This window comes from Macrotis lagotis, chromosome 7 (assembly GCF_037893015.1).
Source record: "Macrotis lagotis isolate mMagLag1 chromosome 7, bilby.v1.9.chrom.fasta, whole genome shotgun sequence".
NCBI lineage: Eukaryota > Metazoa > Chordata > Mammalia > Peramelemorphia > Peramelidae > Macrotis > Macrotis lagotis.
The window spans coordinates 178,310,271-178,332,738 of NC_133664.1; the positions used below are offsets into that span (position 1 = coordinate 178,310,271).

Here is a 22,468-nt window from a genome sequence, read left to right on the forward strand (position 1 = left end):
ATGTATTCTTTTGTTATATAGTTGAGAAAAGGTGGGAAGTCTGAATTATCTGGTTAATTTGACTAGTGAAATCCAAATCCTAATGTGTTTAAAAGAAACTTGACCAAAGTTGGGTCTGGAAGTCAATGCAAGAAAGATACAGTCAAACTATACCTTCTTACAGTAATTAAAAAACACATTATGAAGGGGATGCTCAATGCTCATTTTCATACACCAACAGAACTAATAGAATGTGTAAGATAAGCATAATCTCTGCCAAAACACTCAAAACTTTCAGAAGCACAGCAGGGGATGGAAATAACTTATTCATGGAAAGGATGCAAGGAGAAAGAAACACAGGCAAAGGCCCAAAGTTTCAATGGACTCCAAGACATTATAACAGAAGTCAAAGTTTCAAGAATGGAGTAGGGCCTACTCTCACCTACTCCTTCCCAAATGAGTGTGGTACTTCAAACAAACAATATAAGAGACAAAAGGGAATAGGGCTATCAAGAACTTTGAAGAAATCAGAAGGGATTTAAATCTGGCTCTGGCACAAAGTCTCAATTATAGAACTAAAATCGTAAATATGAATAAAGGTACCAACTACAATTTTTAAAAATTATTGGTTTAGAGAAAGGCAAAAAAGGAAACCTCAAGTCCAAGAATAACTAACTCCATAGGTGCATTAGAGGGGAAAAATGGTTAGAACAAAAGAACTTTAAGATTTCTAGCAAAAATGAAGCAAAAAATGAAGAAAACAAAAATAAAACCTAAATTTTCTGAGGGCTAGAGGGAAAAAATAGGAGAAAGACATATAAATTTAGACAAAAAAAATTTGAAAACCTTACCCACATTAGATAGTTATGGTATTGTCAAAGTAATTAACATCAAAGAAAGACAGTTTTCCTTCTAATTTGTAGCTAATACCTTTTATATATGTGTTCTTTCCCTTAGAATTTGTTTTTGTGAGGGCAGAAGCTTTTTTTCTTTTATTTTCTTTCCCAGCACTAAGCATCATACTTCACAACATAAATAAGTCCTTAAAATAGCTTTTAATTTGTTCATTATTCATTCTGCCATCCTATTGAATAAGGAATAAGAGATCAAGCTATATGGGAGTGATATAATTTCATTGAAAATAAAACTATACTTAGGTTGTTATTTATTCATTCCTCATTCGTTTATTCATTCATTCATTTTTATATGTGGTAGAAAAGTCCTCTCTCATTAAGAGTTTCTAAAGGAGTGAGATTAGTAAGTACACTTTGGTCAATCAACTAACATTTATTAAATCCTTATTAAGGGCTAAGTCCTGTGCAAAATGCTATGGAAATTGTTATTTATTGTTTAAAAGTAATCAATGACATACAGAAGGTGAATTGGATTTAAGTGAGCCAGGGCTGTCCAAAGTCATCATCTTCACAATCCCCTACAGAGTCATCTGAGTGCAGTGGGAAGACATAGGGCCGGATAACTGGTAATAGCCCTGATTTCAGTGGGAGACCTTAGCTTTTTTAAGTTGAATTCCTTTCCAGATCACAGTTTGACTGAGGTAATAACATTTAGACATTAAAGCACAGTAACAGAGAGCAAAGAGTCCAAGTGGACAAAATCACACTTGTAAAAACAGAAAAAACAATTTGCTGGGAGGACAACACTATCAATCTATCTCTATCCATGATTAGGGAATTTAGAAAGAAAAAAGGAGTCTCTTTTGCATAGTCCAAAAAATAATAATCAATCTGGGAAGACCCTCAAGGTTTCTGATAAAAAAATTGATATTTACATGCAATCTGAGTCATCAATACCCAATCAATGAGCAGGGATCTATTGTTCACTAATCCATGGGAGCCAGAGTGATTTGGCTTTAAAGACATAGTCAGGTAGCTCCATTTGAATTCCAATGGGCTTTATCAAAGCTTGATTAACCAGAACTATATTTCAAGAAATCATTCATGAAAGTAACACGGGACAAAGAGTTAATTATCTCAGTTTTTATAAAATCAAAACAACAATATATTAAATAGAGAAGGAAAAAATGTTACCACCAAACCCTGACCTGCTTAAACTAAAATCTTTCTCAGATCTCTGTTAACTTATCAGTTAGAAGCAATATATATATATATATATATATATATATATATATATATATATATATATATCTGTATATGAAGAAAGTATAAGAGTCTCTGCCCTAATTTTGAAAAGAGAAGCAAGGAAGACAAAGATAAAAGGTGAGTGAGTACAGTAAGGGATGCCCAGATTGTAGGTAGTCTGGAGAAGAATGACCTGTGATTCCTCTTTAAATGAAGATTCTTGAAGAGTCATCTTTCAGGATGAGAAAGGGGTAGGTGAGACAGACAGACAGATAAGACACAAAGAGGAACAGAGAGGGAGACAGAAACCCAAAGACAAAGAGAGACAAATAGACAGAAAGACAGAAAAGTGCTCCCAATATGTGAATTTCAGGTTTTGAATTAAGTTCTAGATGATGAACTAGGTCTGGTAGAGGAAATCTGAAGTACAGCTTGGCTAGAAACAAGAGGAACCTGAAGAACTCTACTTGATTAGGAGAAAGAAAGAAAATGGACAGTGATAATTTGGGACAAGGCAGTGGAAAGCATTACCAAAATGAAAGTCAATAACCATTCTGGAGACATTTGAAAAGAGAGATAGAAGGAGAAGATAAAATTGTAAAGGAAGGAGACTAAGCTGTTACTTACACCTACAAAAAGCTTTTACACACTAATTCAGTGCATAAACACATTAATTCTTCCCTTTCTTCAAGCCTCTCTCTGACACCTACCATTTGCTAAAGGGCAGATAGCATCAAATAACTCAAAACAGCAAGAAAAAAAATCATAAGTATAACTTTAAAAATGGTTGATATACAAGATAAAGTAAACATTATTCTGCATTTGAAGATCATGCTCAGATCACATCTATGGTTAAAAAGAAATGTTTCAACTTGGTGATTGCATTTGAGCTGAGGTGGCCTGGGATCCCCACACAGCAGCCTCAGTATCTTACCACCTTCTCACCTCCACGAACCTTGAAGCTTTCAATTCACAACATGCTGAAGTCCCACTACCCCACTGAAGAGGCATATCCCAACCTTTCCTGTCACAACAGCCACATAGCTAAGGTGCTGACATCAGAACTCTATGAAAAACTCTGGGATAATACATCCAGCAGCTTCACTTTGGATGATGTAATGCAGATCAGTGTGGATAACTCAGGACACCCATTCATCATGACTGTGAGCTGTGTAGCTGGAGATGAAGAGTGCTATGATATGTTCAAGGAATTGTTTGATCCTAACATTGAGGACCAACATGGAGGCTAAAAGCCTTCAGATGAGCATAAGACTGATCTTAACCCTGACAATATGCAGGCTGTGATGACCTGGATCCAAACTATGTGCTGTTCTCCCCTGTTCAAACTGGCTGGAGCATTGGAGGATTCTGCCTGTCCCCACATTGTAGCTGGGGTGAGTAGTAGACCATAGAGAAGCTCTCAGTTGAAGCTCTGGCTAGTTTGGAAGGTGACCTAAATGGGAAGTACTATACTCTGAAGAATATGACTGAGCAGGAACATTAGCAACTGAATGATGACTACTTCCTTTTATTTAAGCCTCTCTCCCCACTCCTCTTGGCCTTTGGCATGGCCCGAGATTGGCCTGATGGCAGGGCCATTTGGTACCATGACAACAAGACCTTTATGGCTTGGAAAAATGAGGAAGATCACCTGAGTGTCTTCTCCATGCAGGAGGTGGGGTAACATGAAGGAAGTGTTCACATGCTTCTGCAATGAACTCACCCAGATTGAAACCCTTTTTAAGACCAAGAACTACAAGTTCATGTGGAATCCTCATCTGGATTATATCCTGACATGTCCCTCCAACCTGAGTACAGGCCTATAAGCAGGTGTCCATATCAAACTTCTTCACCTGGGCAAGCATGCGATGTTTGGTGAGGTGTGAAGAAGCTGAGGCTGCAGAAGAGTAGGACAGGGGGTATGGACACAGCAGCCGTGGGTGATGTCTTTGATATCTCCAATGCTGACCAACTGGGCTTCTCCAAGCTGAAGCTGGTTGATGGTGTGAAGTTGCCCTTTGAGATGGAGAAGCATCTGGAGCAGGGGCAGTCCATCAATGACCTTATGCCAGCCCAGACATGAGCAGTTGTGCCCTCACCCCAATTCTGCTCTTCATAATTTATTGGACGAATGAATACCCATTCTTTCCCCCTGTGGCATCTGGGAGGCTCTGGATGCAGTCCACCTAATCATGCTGCAGAAAAATTTTCCTTCCATCCTTTGGTGTTAGAGTTTTATTTTTGATGATGACTGATATATTGCTGAATGTTGAAATAGTAAACTATTGTTTTGGCTCAAAAAAAGAAATGTTCCATTTTAGGTTTTCTACTTCAATTTCTCCACACAAAAACACTGATAATTAGTACCACTAATGAATTGTGTTTATGTTGAAACAAAGCAATATGGGCTAGTGGATAGAGTGCTGGACCTACAGTCATAAAGAACCTGGGATAACATGGGCTATTCATTTAATATTTCAGGGCTTTAGTTGCCCCTTTTGCAAAATGACAATAGCAATAACGGTAGATTCTAATGAAATAGTATATATTGTAAGCTTTGAAAATTTCAGAGTCATGTAAATGCCAACTAATATCAGTAAAGTATTTCTAATGTCCTACTCTCTTAGAAGAGAAGCTCTATGTGTTTCCTTTGTAAAGTACCTAGTACTTCTTGAGTTTTAAAGTAAAATTAACTGACAAAACTAGAACCTTAAGTATGACCTCCAGTGCCCATTCAATCTCTATTTCCTGATAGCCTGCCTTTCCATCAGCTCAAATGGAAGCCTGATTGAAAATAGAATTTTTAGGTTATTGCTTTGTCTAAAAATACATTTTTAATAAATAAGAAAGTTTAAATTTGAAATCATTTTTCTAATGTCAAATTCATTGCTATCACTGAGGGAAAAAACAATGGTAACAAGAAGAAAACAAGAAACAGCCCTTTCCCTAGGAACTTGTGGTAGGGTGGATTGATTAAGGCCAAATATTCAATAATTTAACACCAATAACAGAATTAAATGAAAAACTCTCAGGTCACTCAACATCTATTAACAAAAGAATTTAGTTCTAACTATAACATTGAAATGATAATCCACAAAGATATGGACTCAGTTTCAGTAGACATGTAGCCATAATGAAATACTGTCTGGTCAATAGAGGATATGGTAACTCCAGATGTCTTTAGGTACTCATCAAGTCCTAAGAACATCAACTCCATATAATTTGCTCTTCTAATCCCTTTAATTGAACAGGATACATCCTTAGCTTCTAGGAAATTACCTAGCCTAATGTACAAGAAGGACAGAAGGAGAAAGGGAGAATCCTAGTACCCTTCTTGATCTCCCATGCTTTCTATTCTGCTATGTGTGCCAAAAGTTAACTTCCCAATGGAGAGTTGGGAAGAAAATATGAAAGTCATGACAAGAGAAAAAGGCTTTGTAGAAAAATCTATTATTTTCAGAGATGAGGGGAAATTACAGTTTACGTGCTTACCAGAAACCTGACTTGAAGGGCACAAAGTTAAAACAAGATAGTGGATACAAAATTAGTAGAGTAGAGAAAGTATCTCTCCTTTTTTGATACTCCTGTTGTCTATACCCCTACTTCACAAATGATCAACTAGTTGTGAGAAAATTTTGGAGATCTCTGATGCGAAAATGGGCAGAAAAAAACATTTCTTACAAAGAACTTCTAACTGTATTTGATCCTGTAAGGAGGAAGTGAATTCCACATTCAGAACTCAAGAGTCTTTATCTAATGACTGAACCTACATTTGAACTGGACTTTAGTTGGACACCTTTGCTTGCACACCAGTTTGTAGGAGGAATGATCTTGAGAAAAATACGAAATGTTTTGTCTTCTCTAAATCTCCCATGTTCAGAAAATATGTCATTGAAAAGATTTGTTTTCCTTCCATTGATAATCACTCAGATAGCCTATATCTGTCACCTTCAGAGTTCCTGAATCTCTTCCCCTTGATGTATTTTCTTAATATTTATCATAAATTTACATCTTCATCCCTTTATTTTTCCTGTTACTTTTGATTTAGTTATTCATCTCTTTCCAGAGTCATATTTCAGAAATGGGTCCAATCTCATTACATCACACATTAACTATGAGATTAAATATTCTTCCTCATATGCTGATCCCTGGCCCACTCTTCTTGCTACCTACCTCCTTACTTCCTGAAATAAAGTGCAGAAGGACTGTACCACTGGTGCATCTCACCCTCCCCTGCTTCCCTCTTCAGTCAGCAAGCATAAAGCATGTTCAGGACAATTCAAACTGCTCCTACCATGTGGGCCAAACAGGTTCCAGCGATCCAAAACAACTCTAGGTTAAATTCTTAGTCATTAATTTATTAACCAACCATCAATGTTCCAATGACTTTTTCTGAAGAGATGGATAGATAAAAAATATTACCTCTGCTCTTAAGGTCTTCAATTTTTTACTGATGATGAGATATTCCTTATCAATTCTTTCTAAGTTTCTTATAGTAGTATGTCTTGTGGCCAAAACAAGTCACCAGAATTAGGTATTAATAATTAGATTTGATAAATGTTGGGTAGTTATCTGTCATTTTCTGTCAGAGGCATTCCTTCAGAAGGCTATAAAGTTCTGAATAGTAAATGTGAAAATTTGTTAATTATTATGCATTTCAAATTCTTACCTATATCAGTTTCACCCTACCCTCACTCCCAGTGCAGCTCCTTCCACTCTTTAAATTTCAAAGCTCAGACTTCTTGGAAGACAGCTTAACTCAGAATGGGAGAGCAGCATTCACTGCATTTCTGTATCTAGTCTCTTCACTTATTTGACCACAGGATTAATGTTGGTATTTGATTTGAAATACAGGGCACAGCAAAATGAAATTACAAATAAACTGAGTAACAATAAGTCAAAACGTAGTCCCCAAAAGACATTTTGTTAGTACTTTCCAAACAATGGTTCCCCAATATGTGAGGAACAGTTTTCAATTCATTCCTTGAGCAAATACTCCAACAGGAAAATAACTCTAGAATACAAAGCAACAGGGAATTAACAAGACATAAACAAACCTCGCCACTGTGTGCACCCTGACCCAGCTCCCTAATGCATTCTTGCTCTAGCTCCCCTGTAGGACACTAGTCCAGGGAGGGTTGAGTTCTGTGCTCCTCATTTCTCTAGCCTTCCCTCTCTTCTGCCCCCAAGGTAACAGTCTAGGATGATGTCGAGGGACTTCCAGGATGTGAACTTTGAAGAGGTCAAACCTCTGGTGGAGAGAGAAGAAACCATCACTGCCCTCGGGCAAGAATTCTATGTTCAGGAGCAGGACATTGAGACTTTACATGGTTTGGTTCATGTCACCATATTTGGAACCCCAAATGGGAACCCTCCTGTCATCCTCACATATTATGACAATGGCATGAATGACAAAACCTGCTACAACCCTCTCTTCAATTCAGAGGATATACTGGAGATCATGCAAAATTTTGCCGTCTGTCATGTGGATGCTCCTAATTAACAGGATGGAGCACCACCCTTTCCTGTGGGGTACATGTATCCTTCTATGGATCAATTGACTGAAATGATTCCTGGAATTCTCCATCAGTATGGACTGAAAAGCATATTTTGAATGGGAACCGAATCTGGTGCCTGTATCTTAACTCACTTTGCTCTGAACTACCCTGAGATGGTGGAGGGACTTGTTTTCATCCACGTGAAGGCTTGCACTGAAGGGCAGACAGTGACCAAAATCTCCGGGTGGACCCAAGCTCTTCCTGATATGGTGGTGTCTAATGTGTCTGGGAAGAAAGAAATGCAGAACAACATAGAAGTGGTGCATAACTACTGCCATCATATCATCAATGACATGAACCTGAGCAATCACCATTTCTTCATTAATGCCTACATACAACAGTTGCCAGGATCTAGAAATTGAGCATCCCCTCCCTGGAATCAATGCTGTCACCCTACAATGCCCTGCTTTGTTAATGGTTGGAGACAATTCAACTGTGGTGGATACTGCAGTGGAGTGCAATTCTAAACTGGATCCAAACCAGACCACACTCCTTTAGATGATGAATTATGGAGGCCTGTCACAAATTTCTCAGCCTGCCAAACTCGCAGAGGCTTTCAAGTACTTTGAACAAGGAATGGGATGCATGCCTTCTGTCAGTATGACTTGCCTCATGAGGTCCCACACAGCCTTTGGCTCTAGCATCATCTCCTTGGAAGGCAACTGCAGCTGCTCACACACCAGTGAGGGCACCCACAGACTCTCCCTCACCAGTAGCTGCTCCCACATTGCCTTGGGATCACTCCCAATTCTGGGAGCACCTGGGATAGTAGCAGCCTCAAGTCCATGGAAGTATCCTGTTAAGACAAGAACATTCCTCAGAGCCCAGTACCTCCCTTCTGGTTCTGATTTGAACTCTATATTAAGTAGCTACTTCCTTTCCCTTTCCCCAGTCCCACATTTCATCCTTCCTATATCACACTGCATATAACTAGTTACTAATGCAAAGCTTATTTTTTAAGAGTGAGTTCTGTTGAGAACAAATTGAGGTAGATTGAGGGAGAGTTAATTTGATATTGGTGGGGATAGAGTGTGGAAAGATACAGGGAGCAATCTAAAGCAGTTATCCAGAGTTAGGTCTCTTGATTAAATTATTCACATATACACACAAAACCATGGAATTACAAAAAAAAACTGATTTCCAGTAGTACCCATCTGATCAATCCTAGGCAAATTTAGCACTTACTTATTGTGGAAAGAAAGCCACTGCTTCCAAGTGAACTCTTTAAAGAGCTTTGGGATGATATCCTATTTTTCTTAAACAGGGCATAGTATATGGATGTAAGGTAGGGAGACTTCTGCAGAATCAAGCAAGGACACATAACATAGTCAGTCTTGAGAAACTCTTCATAGTATACAACAGGAATAATGATTTGCCTCGGCTGACAGCCTTGCATTTCCAAAGATTCTGGAGAGGTGTTTACTCCTTATGATGATTTTCCTGTGATTACTCTTCTCTATATTATAGTGAGTATTTGAATAGTTTCCTTTGCCAATTTCAAAAGAAACCTTCTGTTAACTGTTTCAAATAAAACTCTGGGACCCAGTGGCTCTAGCCAGAATATGACTTCTTCAGCTGTCCATTTTGCAAAAGACCTGTGAATGAATAGGTCCTATTTTCATTCTCTTCTCCTCCAGCGATAGACAAGTAGAATCACTACAATACCAGTTTGTCAGTACTCCAAGGAAAAAAAAATCTTTTTCCTCTTTAAAGATTTGCTCCCCCTGTATTTGAAACTATAGAAATCCTATCATTTTCTTATTTCTGAAAGACTGCAAGAGTGGTCCTGCTTATTATCTTCTCTTCTCAATTTGATGATATCAGGAAATGAATTTTCAGTGGCATTTCATAAAGCCAGGCAATGTAGACTTTGCTCATGGTTCAAGGTGATGTGATTAGCGAGTGACAAAAAATTCATTAATATAAATTTTATGACAAACACCAGAGATGAATTCTTCTTAAGTGCCTGTCATGTTGGGTGGAATTATTCCAAACTCTGAAGATGTCTATTTCAGATTCTTAAGAACTGCAAAACATAATGTAATAATATGATGCTGGAACCATCCTTACAAAGACCCAAGTATCCCCATTCCCACCCCTCCAGGCCCTGTCAGCACTGCCCAAAATTCCAAAGGTTTCTTTCTCTCAAGAAACTTTGTCTTTGAAAGGCATTATAACCTTCTGTCTCAAAGGTCATCAATTTCTTACTGAAGATGTAATAATCCTTATCAATTCTTTCCAGGATCCTGATGGCAATATAATCTTCTGTCTATGTGCATGAGCAGAAGAAGATATTAATCATCAGATATGATAAGTTTTATGAAGCTCTCTAGCACTTTCTGGGTTCACTCCCTTAGAAGATAATAGATCTCTGAATTTTAAATTTTACTCACATATATGCATTTGTAAGAAATTTCTCATTATTATACATTTCAGATTTTTGCTGGTCTGAAACTCACCAAATTATCATAGACTGACTTTCTATATGGGCAAAGGAGACTTCTGAAAATATATTTTTCGAGAATCAAGAAAAGATATTTAAAAGCAATTAAATCTGTGATTAGAGAGAAATGTGCTGGGGATCAGATTCAGGAAGGATAGAAAAAAATCTGAATAATATACAGAGAAGATTTGCTATTGTTTTAAGACAACCATACTTTTGAACTACAGAACTTGATGGATTAAATGACATCAAATCCATAAGGAAAATTCAATTTGCCTTTTCTAATGGAAAACACACATATATCTACATTCATAGAGAAATTTTTCTTTTCTTTTTTTTTTGTTTCTGTTTTTTAATTTTCCACATTCAATATTGGTTTCTCTTAGGGAGGGTGGGTGGGGAGGGAAAAAAGTGAAACAAAAAGTTAAAACTTCCAAAGTTAGATCTATTCTATTATTTGATTTTTGTAGTGATGTGTTTTTTAATTCTACTTATATATGTATGGCTTTTACTAGCATGGAAGAAGCTTTAAACCTGTATCAGAATGGGGATATCAGTTGTAAATGGCAACTAACCACATCTTTGTGTATAATTCACTTCATCTATAAAATACAGACTAAAATATATCAAGCATTATAAATTATATCAAATGATTTGCTAAAATATCAAGTGTTATAAAATTTTATCTCTTGGTACACATCTCTACTGAGAGAAAAGTTTCATGAAGCAGTCCTGGGAAATTTACATAAACCTTCACCTGAGGAGAATGAAATTCTGTTGAACTCTGCAAGATGTGTTTCAGTTAGGTGCTGGTTTGAACCTTTATATCAGTACATAGTAGGTCATTATAATTTATAGAAAGGACATTGTATAACTACCAGAGTAAAAATAATGTTAAAGTTGCATAAGTCAACACAATTCAACATGGATTGAAGAAATCTGCTTTTAAAGTGAAGGGCATTATTATTTCTATAAATCTCTAGAAAACTTTGTCAAACCAGGAAGTATGGTACTAAAAAAGAATGTGGAAACAAAGCTCTGGTTTGAGCCATTATGAAGGTTTACAAAAAATCTGCAGAAAGACTGTTCTTCCGGCACTACCTACTGGAGACTGAAAAGAACTGTGGGAAAGAAAATATGAAGTATGAGAAACATAGAAAGGAATGTAAGGTGGAAGAAGATACAACAGGTAGCATAGAGCAGTTGGTCTCTGATGAAAACTAAGAACTTCAGAAAGTGGATTACAGGTTGAGCATCATAGCCTGCTAAAAGAGACCAATGACCATGATCTCAAGAGAATAATTGGGAGCAAGGGGGAAGAAGAAACAATGCTGCACTATTAGCCTTAGGACCCTATCAAGAATAATAGCAATATGGAGAAACCATGCTTAGTTGGCCTTACATAGAATCCTACTCAATTGACTGAAATCATATGGTCTCTCAGGGAGGGAAAGCAAGAAATTCACCAACTTATACAATGGACTCTTCTTGTCAAAAGGGAAGAAGTATGAGAAAAGGGGAATGATCTGGGATTTTGAGTGAGAAATCTTGGATTTGAATACTGCTATAACCTTTACTATCTGTATGATCTTGGCTACTTGCTTGACTTCCCTGGAACTCATTTTCTTCACTTATAAAATGATGGTGTTGGCAACCATGATCTCTAGTGTAGCATGCACCCCTAAGCCTATGAATCTTTGAATATAAGAATAAGTAATTTAAAACACTAAATGCAAATTAATGTGGGACAGTGGGTTAAAATTCAGAGTCATATTGCTTGGGTACTTGCTACACAGTTGACCTATGTGAACTTGGACAGATCACTCCTTCTCATTAGTCCTTAATTGCTCTTCTATAAATTAAAGGGTTTGGAATCAATGATCTCTATAGTCCCTTCCAGATTTAAATACTATTGTTTTATTCTTGGGTAAATGTAATTTATATTTCAGATTTAATATCTCAAAGTGCTCTTTCTAGCTAAGGAATATTCTCCCATGCAACTTTCACACATACCAATCCAAGGGTAGAAGAATTTCTCAGGATTCTAGAAAAATTAATTAAATAGTTAAAAATCTTTGAATCTTTGGCTACTCTAGTTCCTATGTCCAACTTCCCAAAGAACAAAGTATTTCCAGGTAAATCTGGGCTATTCTTAGGACAAACAAAACTTGGTGTTTTATTTTCTTCAATTTAACCTTTGTTTTTAAGTCAATGTTCTGTTTGTCTCCAAGGACAGAGAAAATAAGCCAATGATTTTCTTCCACAGAAGTCTTCAAGAGGTCTTCAATAGTGTTTAGCTTTCTAGAACAACACTAATTAAAAGTAATTCTACAGGGAATCTTTGGAGTTAAATAATTTTCACATTTCTAGAGGTAAAAGTTCCTGGTCTTTTTAAATTTATTTAGGCTGTAAGTTATAAAAACATCAGTCTTGGAAAATGTCATTATATTGATTATCTTCCTAAAAAATATACTGCCCCTTTTTATAAGACCAAGTAAGGGAGGTGATGACAATTTATCTTATCTGAGCTGACATTAGGCACAATAGTTCTGGAAATCCTTAAAGAGAAAAAGATCTTTCTGTACTTCCTTTAAGGTAATGGGATATGAGCTAAAATCACTTTTTATATCACTTCATGACTGGACTAAGGAGACCAGAATATTCCCTTAGATCAAGGGGTGGGGAACATTGGAATAAGATCCATGAAATCCTATGGTCTGGTTCTGCCATGGCAGCTAGAAGTGGGACCTGAAACTCAATAAAACTAGAAGATTTTTAGGGGTAAATTAATTAAATATATGAGCAAAAATAGTAAACTAATTTTAGGTTTAAAATTTTGTGTAGTCCATGAATGGTTTTATAAATATCTAAATGACCCTTGGAAGAAAAAATGGTTCCTCACCCTGTTTCTAATATTAAGTAAAATTCTCTATATTTTGACATCGAGATCTGTACTCAGTGAACTGTCAATAAATGTTAGCTTATGATTATATGGCAATGTGTAGTTGAAGATAAAGATAAAGGATGAATTTCTTTGTTCCTTGCTCTCAAGAAGTCATTTTATCTGCAATATAAAAACCTGGATTTAGATGTTTGCAATGGAAATGAAGAGGAGAAACACTGTTGAAAGGTATTATGAAGGAAGACTGACAGGATAAAGTGTCTGATTAAATATAGGTGATACTAAATAAAGTGAGAGGTCAATGTTTTAAGTTTAATTGTGAAGTCATTAACACAAAAGAGAAAGTAGGGGGAGTAAATGTTATTTTGAGTTCCACAAAAGTAAGAGTGTAATTTAGTACATCTATATAGTTAAATTTAAGCTCTGTGATGATTCTAAGGACAATGAAGTTTCTGACAAAAGAAGATGGAGGCTAATTGATATTATTACAATTGTACATGAGACTAAACCAACTCTTTCCAGGACTCAGGAAAGAAATCAACCTTATTTGAGAATCCTTCAGATTAGATAGCCAAGATATAGACTAAAACACTATCACTATCTACTTGTCAATTACCCCCCCCTTTCACTTCCAGTCTTTTTTCACTATATCGTTTCTTTGATATTTCCTCAAGGAAATCACATGATATTCAAGTGATGTAAACACAAAAAGTAATAACAGCTTGGAGAATATCTGTGTCTAGAGAGGAAATAGTGACCAAGGTGAATTTTGAATCTAACAAGCAAGATTTGATAGCTAAGAATTTCAACTATTGTGAATACTGAAGTGAGCTTAGACGAAAATAATTTCCCTTTTTACTTCATGATGCTGAGATGGAGAATATAAGTTCCACCTGTCTTCACTTGTCCCTTTTATAGTTCTAAGATGGAGAATAAACATCCTGTTCTACTCATTTCTTTCTGTAAACTTCAAGTGTGCATGACTTGTGTCTACTTTCCAACTGAATAGATCAGGGGGTGGTGAGAGCAAGTAGAGAGAAATGTAGCAGAGAAAGTTGTGATATTTCCTTTGCATTTATTTCTCTTCTAAGCAATTGCAAAATTGCAACATGCTTGGATCTATGAAAGAAAAATGGAAATAACTTGATGAAAGTGAAATCTTATATAAAATGGAGATGGGACAGATATAGACAGTTTCTGCATTTTAATTTTGTAGCTATTAAGCACTTCATTCCTTTTACACTGCATTTGTGCATCAAGGAAAACAATGATTTATCACATTGTTTTTAACATTACATTAGAATGTAAATTTCTTGAGAGAAAGAACCACTTTTTTTTCCTTCAAACTTAGCATAATGATTAAAATATAGAAAGTGACTAATAAATACTAGTTAGTAGATTGTTCCCTACATTATTGGTATATTGGGATAAATTTATTGGTGGAATAATTTAGGCATTTGGAGAATGAGTGATATATGGTGATAAGTAGGAATATTTAAGCCACTGAATTGTCAAAAGCTGCAGTATTTAGGCTGATGGTTTATGTAGAATATCACCTGATGGGGAAATTAACTATTGTATTTAACTAAATAAATCCATTTGCTGAATAACTGGCAGAGTGACATTCTGTCTTTCTATCAAGAAAAGGAAGACATCCCTGAAGTCATATAACAGAAGACTCCACATGGGGAAACAGCATCACCTATACAACATACACACTCATGCATAAAATGACTATACAGTTGTCTCCCCTATAGATGAGGCATTGAGAGAAACTCAATATTTTAGTAATATTAAACTCAGGGCCACCACTTTTCCTGAAAGTGAATGTTTAGCTTGGAGACAATAAATCTATGATTGATCCAATACTCTGCATTACACATCACCTTCATCACTCTTATATCCTGTCTATCTATTTCCCTTGCAATGACATAGACTATTAAGTGCCAATCTTTTCTGTAAGGATTCATCTTCAAAATTTTTATTATATTTAGGTCAAGGCTGTCCAACCTTACCTTTAAAAGTTTTTATTTAGACAATAGTCAATATATTTTAATTTGCCATTTTAGTGAGAGATCTGTAGTAGCACAGCTTCATTTACTAAAGCATTTAGTAAACCCACAGGGGCTGCATAAAATCATACTGCAGGTGCATGTAACCTATAGACTGAATTTTGGAGAGCCCTGATATAGGTGATGAGAAGATAATGAGACACACAAATCTTCCATAGTAAGAGATTCTTTCTTTTACTGTTTTCAACTACTTACCTCCAAAGGACTCATTGCTTTATATCTACTCTTGCATTAAAGTCACTTAGAAAAATAACATTGTTCTCTTCTTCCATCATCACATTGATGATGAGTGTCTTCATGACATTCATAAATTTTTTTCTTTGACCTATCGTAGATCAACCTGGTGGAAGCATATGCATTGTATTGTAGTGTTTTCATACGAGCCCTAATCACATTGTCCTAAGTTTATTTTTCACTCCATTTGGGATTTATACAAGCATGTTAGCTAGAATAGTTTTAATTGTTATACTTGCTTAGCTTTATAATATTGCCAGTCACTGTAGCCTCTGCAGAAAAATTTGTATCCAGCTCAGATTTTAATAAGCTGGCCTTTATTTTTCACCCTTCTTTTATTCAGGAATGCTATTTAGATACAATACCTTCTGTGTTTTCTCAAAACAAGGGTTGTTCATCTTCTAGATGTACTGAAGTTCTTGCTGACCACATATGTTGGCACATTTCATGTACCAAGGGTGAATAGAATTATCTTTGTAAATGTTTTTGTACTTTTTTGCATGTATGTTCTGATTTTACGGTGGTATCCATGTCTAAAGTGGAAAGCAGGCCAGGAATGGGTTAGGTGAATCAGACAAATGTTTTAGGGCATTTTTCTAGTTTCTTGGTCTTTCCAGTAAGTAAATAGCACAGTCCTTAAAAGAGTCTACTCAGACACCCAGGGACTAGTGAATTCCACCATGGTTTCAGTACAATAAGAAGATGATCACTTTACCTGAACTACCTTTATGAAGGTTTATGACTCCAACTGAAAGTGGATGTATACCAACTGATTTGTCACTTGCTCATTATCGCATGACTCTGATGTAAGTAAAAATAGTAAAATGGTATGTGCAATGTCTTTTGACTTGTACATAAATTGTATTTAACTGAGGCAGAATTGTACAAAGTTGGCATTCTCATCCTCTCTTCTAGAATCATTGAAGTTCAAAAGTCAAGATGACTCATTATCTTGGATGTCAGTCATGCCTTCAATGTCTAACCAGTGTCTAACTCCACAGCACCTATATCTGTGACGTTTGGGACATAAATAAATTTACACATTCTGCTAGGAGAAGTCTACACATGTGTGGGGGTAGACAGTCTTCTAACTAGCCACTGTTTTGAGGTCCATTTGATTACCCTCAATCTCTTTAACTATGCTATGCCAACTTCGCATGCTGCAGATCCTTATAGCCTCTGGTGATAGATGAATGACGGGTAGACATTCAAGGTGGAAAGTAATCCTGAAGAAAGACTTGGTATCCTTTACACCAAAAGGTCTGTTCTTTCTTGAACATTCATATATTCCATAGGATTCAGTAACAAAATGTGTAACTACTGTCATAAATCTACTGGAAAATTGATATTTAATCCTATCAAAATGCAAAATATGATTTCTGAATAGACATTATTCCCTTTCAGTTTAGTTCTGTACTATGCCTCTCAAAATCCATGATTTCTGGCCAGACAAGCTAAGGTTTTCTATCTCCTTCTGTGTGTGGTCATTTTTTTGATACAGAGCACCATCTGCTGCCAGTCAGTTTTACCCGACCAAATCTAGGTTCATAGAAATCCCCAGTATCTTCTTCAAGCCTGAGAATATACATCTCGAAATGAATGTTTCCTCATTTACCTGGGGGTGGGGTGGGGGTGGGGGGGAGGGAAAAATGCTAAAGGAAGAATAAGAAGTAAGGAGTCCAGAGTTGAGCTTACCTAGTTTAGCCTCTTGTTATATGACTAGAATTACTATAGTGCTTGGTTTAATGGAGGAAATCAAATCCATTCCACCTCTCCACCAAGAGGAGTACTGCATGATGCTCATAATCCCATGGAAAGAACAGAGAGAATCATGGCAGAATTGTTGCATTGTTAAACATCCATTGCATTTTTGCCTTTTCCTCTTTGCTGTTCATGGAGTCAATGCTTTGTCATTCTAATGATCAATGGTCCATTTCTGAGTCATACATATGACAGACTGGAAATAGTATTTTGTCATCCTTAGTCTACACAATCTCAGAAACCATAATCGACAATGTAGAATTAATTTCCTCTTATTTTAGTCCTCTTTCCAACTTCCCTAGAAAAAGAAAAAAAAAGTTTATTTTCAAGCCAATTATTTCTCAGTTGAATTAAGTTAAGCCAGATTTTTATCCACATGACTAAAAGTCATCAGCAAAAAGGAACTCGTAGAAACCAAGTAGCACAGAGGTTACAAGGAAATTGGTAGAAATAAAGATAAAGGGCTACCATCCCAAGAAGTGTTAGATACAGGGTCAAAGGAGAAAATATAATAAGTAACATTTAAATTAGAATATTATCAGATGTCATTTATATAAAAAGTTTATAACTTATAGAGAATTTTACTTCTATTTCATTTTATCTTCACAACATCCTCTTTTTGACATAGTCAGATCATGAGACTTTTTCTTTTACAGGAAACTCTGACCCAGAAAGGTGAAACAACTTGCCTAGGGTCACAAAGGTAGAAAAATAGTTGTACTAGAATTTAAACCCAGTTTTCTTGATTCTAAATCTCTCTCTCTCTCTATTCTACTTTGGTTGCTGCCAGAAAAAGTTAGCAGAAGGTTGTTTGTAGTTCAATTGTCAGCTTAGTCAAACATCTTGAATGGGTTCATTTTTTTCTCATATACAGAATGTATTACACTCTGACAGAAGGGTGGATGTAAAATTCAGTGAAGCCAGAGAACAACCAAATCTTGTTCTTCCTTAGTTATCTCAAGTTAAGGTTAAACTCTGAGAAAGACAAGTAGAGATTTTTAAATATTGGGATGAATGTATGAATACTTGGACTCTTCTTTCAGTTTTATCATTAAATTGAGTATTTGAACTTAGGGGAAACACTTAAAATTTCTTTGCTGTATGTCTCTGTTTCTTTATAGCACTAACTCTTTAAGATTCCTTCCCATGCTGATATTATTTGACTATTAATTTTCAGTTAATCTACAATAAAAGAAAATAATCTCAGTTAAACAATCTATTTTGTATTTTGCTTCTCATATAACCTACTAAGAAACAAGTGCTTCTTTTTTATGTAAGCCCATGATGCTCTAGAGAATAGCCCTAAGTGAAATCTTGTGTAAGCAAAACCTTATCATGTTAGGCAAAATTTATTTTAAAATCAATCATGTAAAAACACTCTCAGAAATACAATAAATAGGAAATACAGAAATCTGGCTAGAAGGGATAAATCTTTATATATTTTTCCATTTTATATTATTTCCACAGCACAATGACATTTTGAGTTGACTAGGTGAATTCCATTGTATCACTGCCAAATACAACCTCAAAAGCAAATCCTTTGTTCTTAACTTTACAGAGTTATTAGGACTGGTGGGTTACAGAGTCCCTAAAAGAGAAGTTCTTAAGGCTTTTTGAGTTATGTCATGGACCACTTTAAAAGTCTGGTAAAGACTGTTAATTATCCAAAAGGCATTTATATTAAAGTTATATTCAAATATTTTAATATTTTAAAAAATACATATCCTATGCTAAGAATATCTATTCTAGAAAATTATTTTATTCATTTTTAAAAGTATTTTTATATGTGGTATGTGTGATAAAAATACAAGCAATCAAGTAGTCAAATAGGATAGATTTATAAAACTTTGCTACTATTTTAACTGAATAAGCTTTAATTAGATATCTTTTGTGCAAAATTTAGGTGGAAATTTTTTTAATTTTAAAAAACTATCAAGAGAAGGCAGCCTGTTCTTTTCCCAAAATGCCTAAGCCTTGGATTTGAATACAACCCTGACCTTTATTATCTCTGTGGCAAGGAAAAGTGATTATTTGACTATTTATCTGAATAGCGTTTTTTAATCTTACAAAATGGATATAATGTAATATATAGTGAAAATTTCATAGAGATATGGCAAGAATTGCCTCAGAAGCTCTTTTATGATCTCTGGGAAATCTTCTAACTCTAGATCTATGATTCTTTAAAGGTAGACATGGGGAAGCATTGGAAACTATCAAGTATTATAGAAATATTACCTATTATTTGATACTAAACTATTCACAGGGTTAAAGAGAAAAAATTTTTATCAAGAAATTATTAAGTTATTGTCTAGTCTTTTCTCCTTTTTTTTGGACCAAAGTCCTGTAGTTTCTCAAAGACATGGCTGATTGTCTTTACCCTTTGGGAACTTCTCCTCAATCTTGGTTTTGACACCAGTCAATTAGGAGACTTTATTTTTGTTTAGTGAACAAAATCCAGTTTGACTGAGTTCTTGCCCCAAAGATAATAGCCCTTGTCCTTAAAACCCTCCATTAAAATTTAGGATGACCCAGATCATGGAGGAGTAAAATCAATCACAATCTTCTGCATGGAGATGAATTCCCTACTCCTGATTCCCAGGGGTGTCTGAGTCTCAAGCTACATTTGCAGTAGAAAGAACTAAAGACGTCTAGCCACCCTCCTCATTAAATTCACCAATTAATTCACCAGCCAAGAATGATTTTCACTTGTTAGGAAAATTTCTTTGAAAAAAAATGTAAGCCTTTTGGATCTCCAGGTTTTTGACTTTGGTTTTTCAATAGAAGCTACTTGCTGTCAATTTATTGATTATTATCTAGTATAAATAATTATTTGATAATTAATTATAGAGAAACGCTGCATCTTGACATAATAATTAAGATCCACCACATTATATGAACTGTGTTTGTAGAAAGGTGTATACTGGGGACAATATTAAAATTACCAATATTTGGGAAGTATTACTGTGATAATAACCACTGCTTTTGGGGAAATAAGGAACACTGACTCAGGGAATTTTCTTCTGGCTTGATTAAGCTCTCCCTAATCCCAATATAGCATGTTATATCAGTTGTGTTAATATTTTCTAATTCTCTTGCATTCTCTACTTCTTACTATGAATTTGACTACTAGGATTCAACTTCTTACCATGGAACTTCCCTCAGTACCTAATGCCTTCTCACTTTTATTTCAAAGAGTCAAACAATTGACCTAAGTAATATTCTGAAACAATACTACTTTAGTCTAACCAATTAAAATGCTTTTTAACAAAAATTTTATTCATTATTTAAAATGTTATTTATTTAAAATAGGGGTGGCTAGGTTGCGCAATGGATAGAGTACCAGCCCTGGTGTCAGGAGTACCTGAGTTCAAATACAGCCTTAGACACTTAGTAATTACCTAGCTGTGTGGCACTGGGCAAACCACTTAACCCCATTGCCTAGCAAAAACCTAAAAAGAAATGTTTGAAATTTTAAATAATGCATTTACTTTTTAACAAAATAAATATAAATACAACATCACACAGATAATGTTGGTATGTGGTTTTCTAAGTGACTAGGCATCCACGGGCATTCTTATATATGGTTTTAGTAATCCCCATTACATTTTGAGTTTGGGGCCAGTGCCCTGGAACATCCCTCTATCATGTTAGACCCTTTCTTCTATTTGTGAGATTTTTTTTAGGACCACCATTTTTAAGGCTGAAAATACTTCATTTTCTTTCCAACTATGAACTTCATCACGCGCCTCTTTTTGGTACCTTCTCTATTCCTCTCTTCACCTTTTCTTTTTTAAACCACTTTTCCTCCATTATATTGATTTGCTTCTATTCATAACTGCAAAGCCTATATAGAACCTTGTACATAGTAAGGGCTTAATAGATGGTTTTAATTGGCCTGTCTTAAATTTTATCATTCTGCTCATTTCTGTACAAATTCTTCAGTTCTCAGTACTACTCATTTAGGTCTACATGGCAAATGGACTATTTACTGGGTTTTCATGCAATATTGAGCAATCTGAATCACCAAAACTACTCAGTAGGGTTTTTGTTTTTTTTTTTTTTGGTGATTTTGATTCACCAGACTACCTGGAAACTAATAAGAAAAGGATATTTATAGATTCTTTTATTTTTATATGCAATGAATTGTCACCTATTTTGCTTCTACTTTTTCATCATCATTTTATATCTCATCTTTGACCCCCAAATTGCTTTACAAATAGTAAATGTTTATTTTCCTACCATCCATAGGAAGTATCCTGGAGATAAAACTCTAAGATCTATACATAATCTTGGACAAACTGTTTTAACTGTCTAATTCACTGCAGAATGAAACAAGTATCTCCATGATTATTAGTTTATCAGGTTTTACTAGGGAACCTTAAGTATTTAACTTAACTTAAATATCTCAGTACTGCTGCTTTAATCATAGCAGAGGCAATTTGGCAAAGTGAATAGAAAGTAGGCCTCATCATCTTGAAAGAAGCAGGATCAACTTAAAACTCCAATACATATTGGGTATACGACCCCAGGCAAGTTTTTCTTTAAACAACCATCTGGAAATTCTCAAACATTAAGTTGAAGAGGGGCAATTAGGTGAAACAGTAGATAGAACACCAGTCCTGGAGTGAGGATGACCTGAGTTCGAATCCAAACTCTGACATAAAATAATTGCTTAGCTATTTGACTTTGGGCAAATAATGACTGCCAAAAACAACAACAACAACAACAACAACAAAAGACTAAGTTGAAGAACTGAACTAAAATGATGTAGTTAATTTTTGTTGGCTTGTTTGCTTCTTCGTTTTTATTTTTATTCATTTTTTCCTTGAAAGTAAAGGTTAGGGAAGAAAATACACATCCATTCCCATGCCTAGATAGATAGACAGAGAGAAAGAGAGAGAGATTAAATAGATCAGCAGGGGATATAGGTAAAGCAGGAATTATGATCTTTATGTCAAGTCAACAAGAATTTCTTGGGCATTTTCTATGTCCCAGTTACATGGTGCAGTAGAATCAGGAACACTCATCTTTATTAGGTAAAATCTTGCCTTGGCCAATTATTAGTTATGTGACCCTGGACAAGTACCTTTACCTTCTTTGCCTCAATTTCATCAGTAACAATGAGAAAGAAATGTCAAACAACTTCAATACTTTTCCCAAGAAAAACCCAAATGGGGTTACAAAGATTTGGATACTACTGAAATACCTCAAGCAATAATATATGCCAAGTACTGTGTTATGCATTAGGATACCTATAAAAGCAGAAATATCAGCCCCTATTGAAAAAAGAAAAAAATACTTTTATAAGACAAATAAAAAATACATAGGATAATTTTTTTAAAGAGGAAGCCAAGGGTTAAAACCATAAATGACTTTTACTAGGTCTTATAGGTGGAAAGTGCTAAGACTTAAACCCAAGT

At 35.4% G+C, this 22,468-nt stretch overlaps 4 pseudogenes; 3 read left to right on the forward strand and 1 right to left on the reverse strand.

The window, feature by feature from the left end:
• Window positions 1–2,926: 2,926 nt before the first annotated feature.
• On the forward strand, window positions 2,927–4,161 carry LOC141494205 (creatine kinase B-type pseudogene; annotated as a pseudogene).
• A 3,123-nt stretch (window positions 4,162–7,284) lies between these two features.
• On the forward strand, window positions 7,285–8,439 carry LOC141493921 (protein NDRG1 pseudogene; annotated as a pseudogene).
• A 378-nt stretch (window positions 8,440–8,817) lies between these two features.
• On the reverse strand, window positions 8,818–9,308 carry LOC141494206 (bifunctional apoptosis regulator pseudogene; annotated as a pseudogene).
• Window positions 9,309–11,132: 1,824 nt separating this feature from the next.
• The window catches only part of LOC141494207 (small ribosomal subunit protein uS9m pseudogene), a 49,283-nt pseudogene continuing 37,947 nt past the window's right edge, over window positions 11,133–22,468 (forward strand).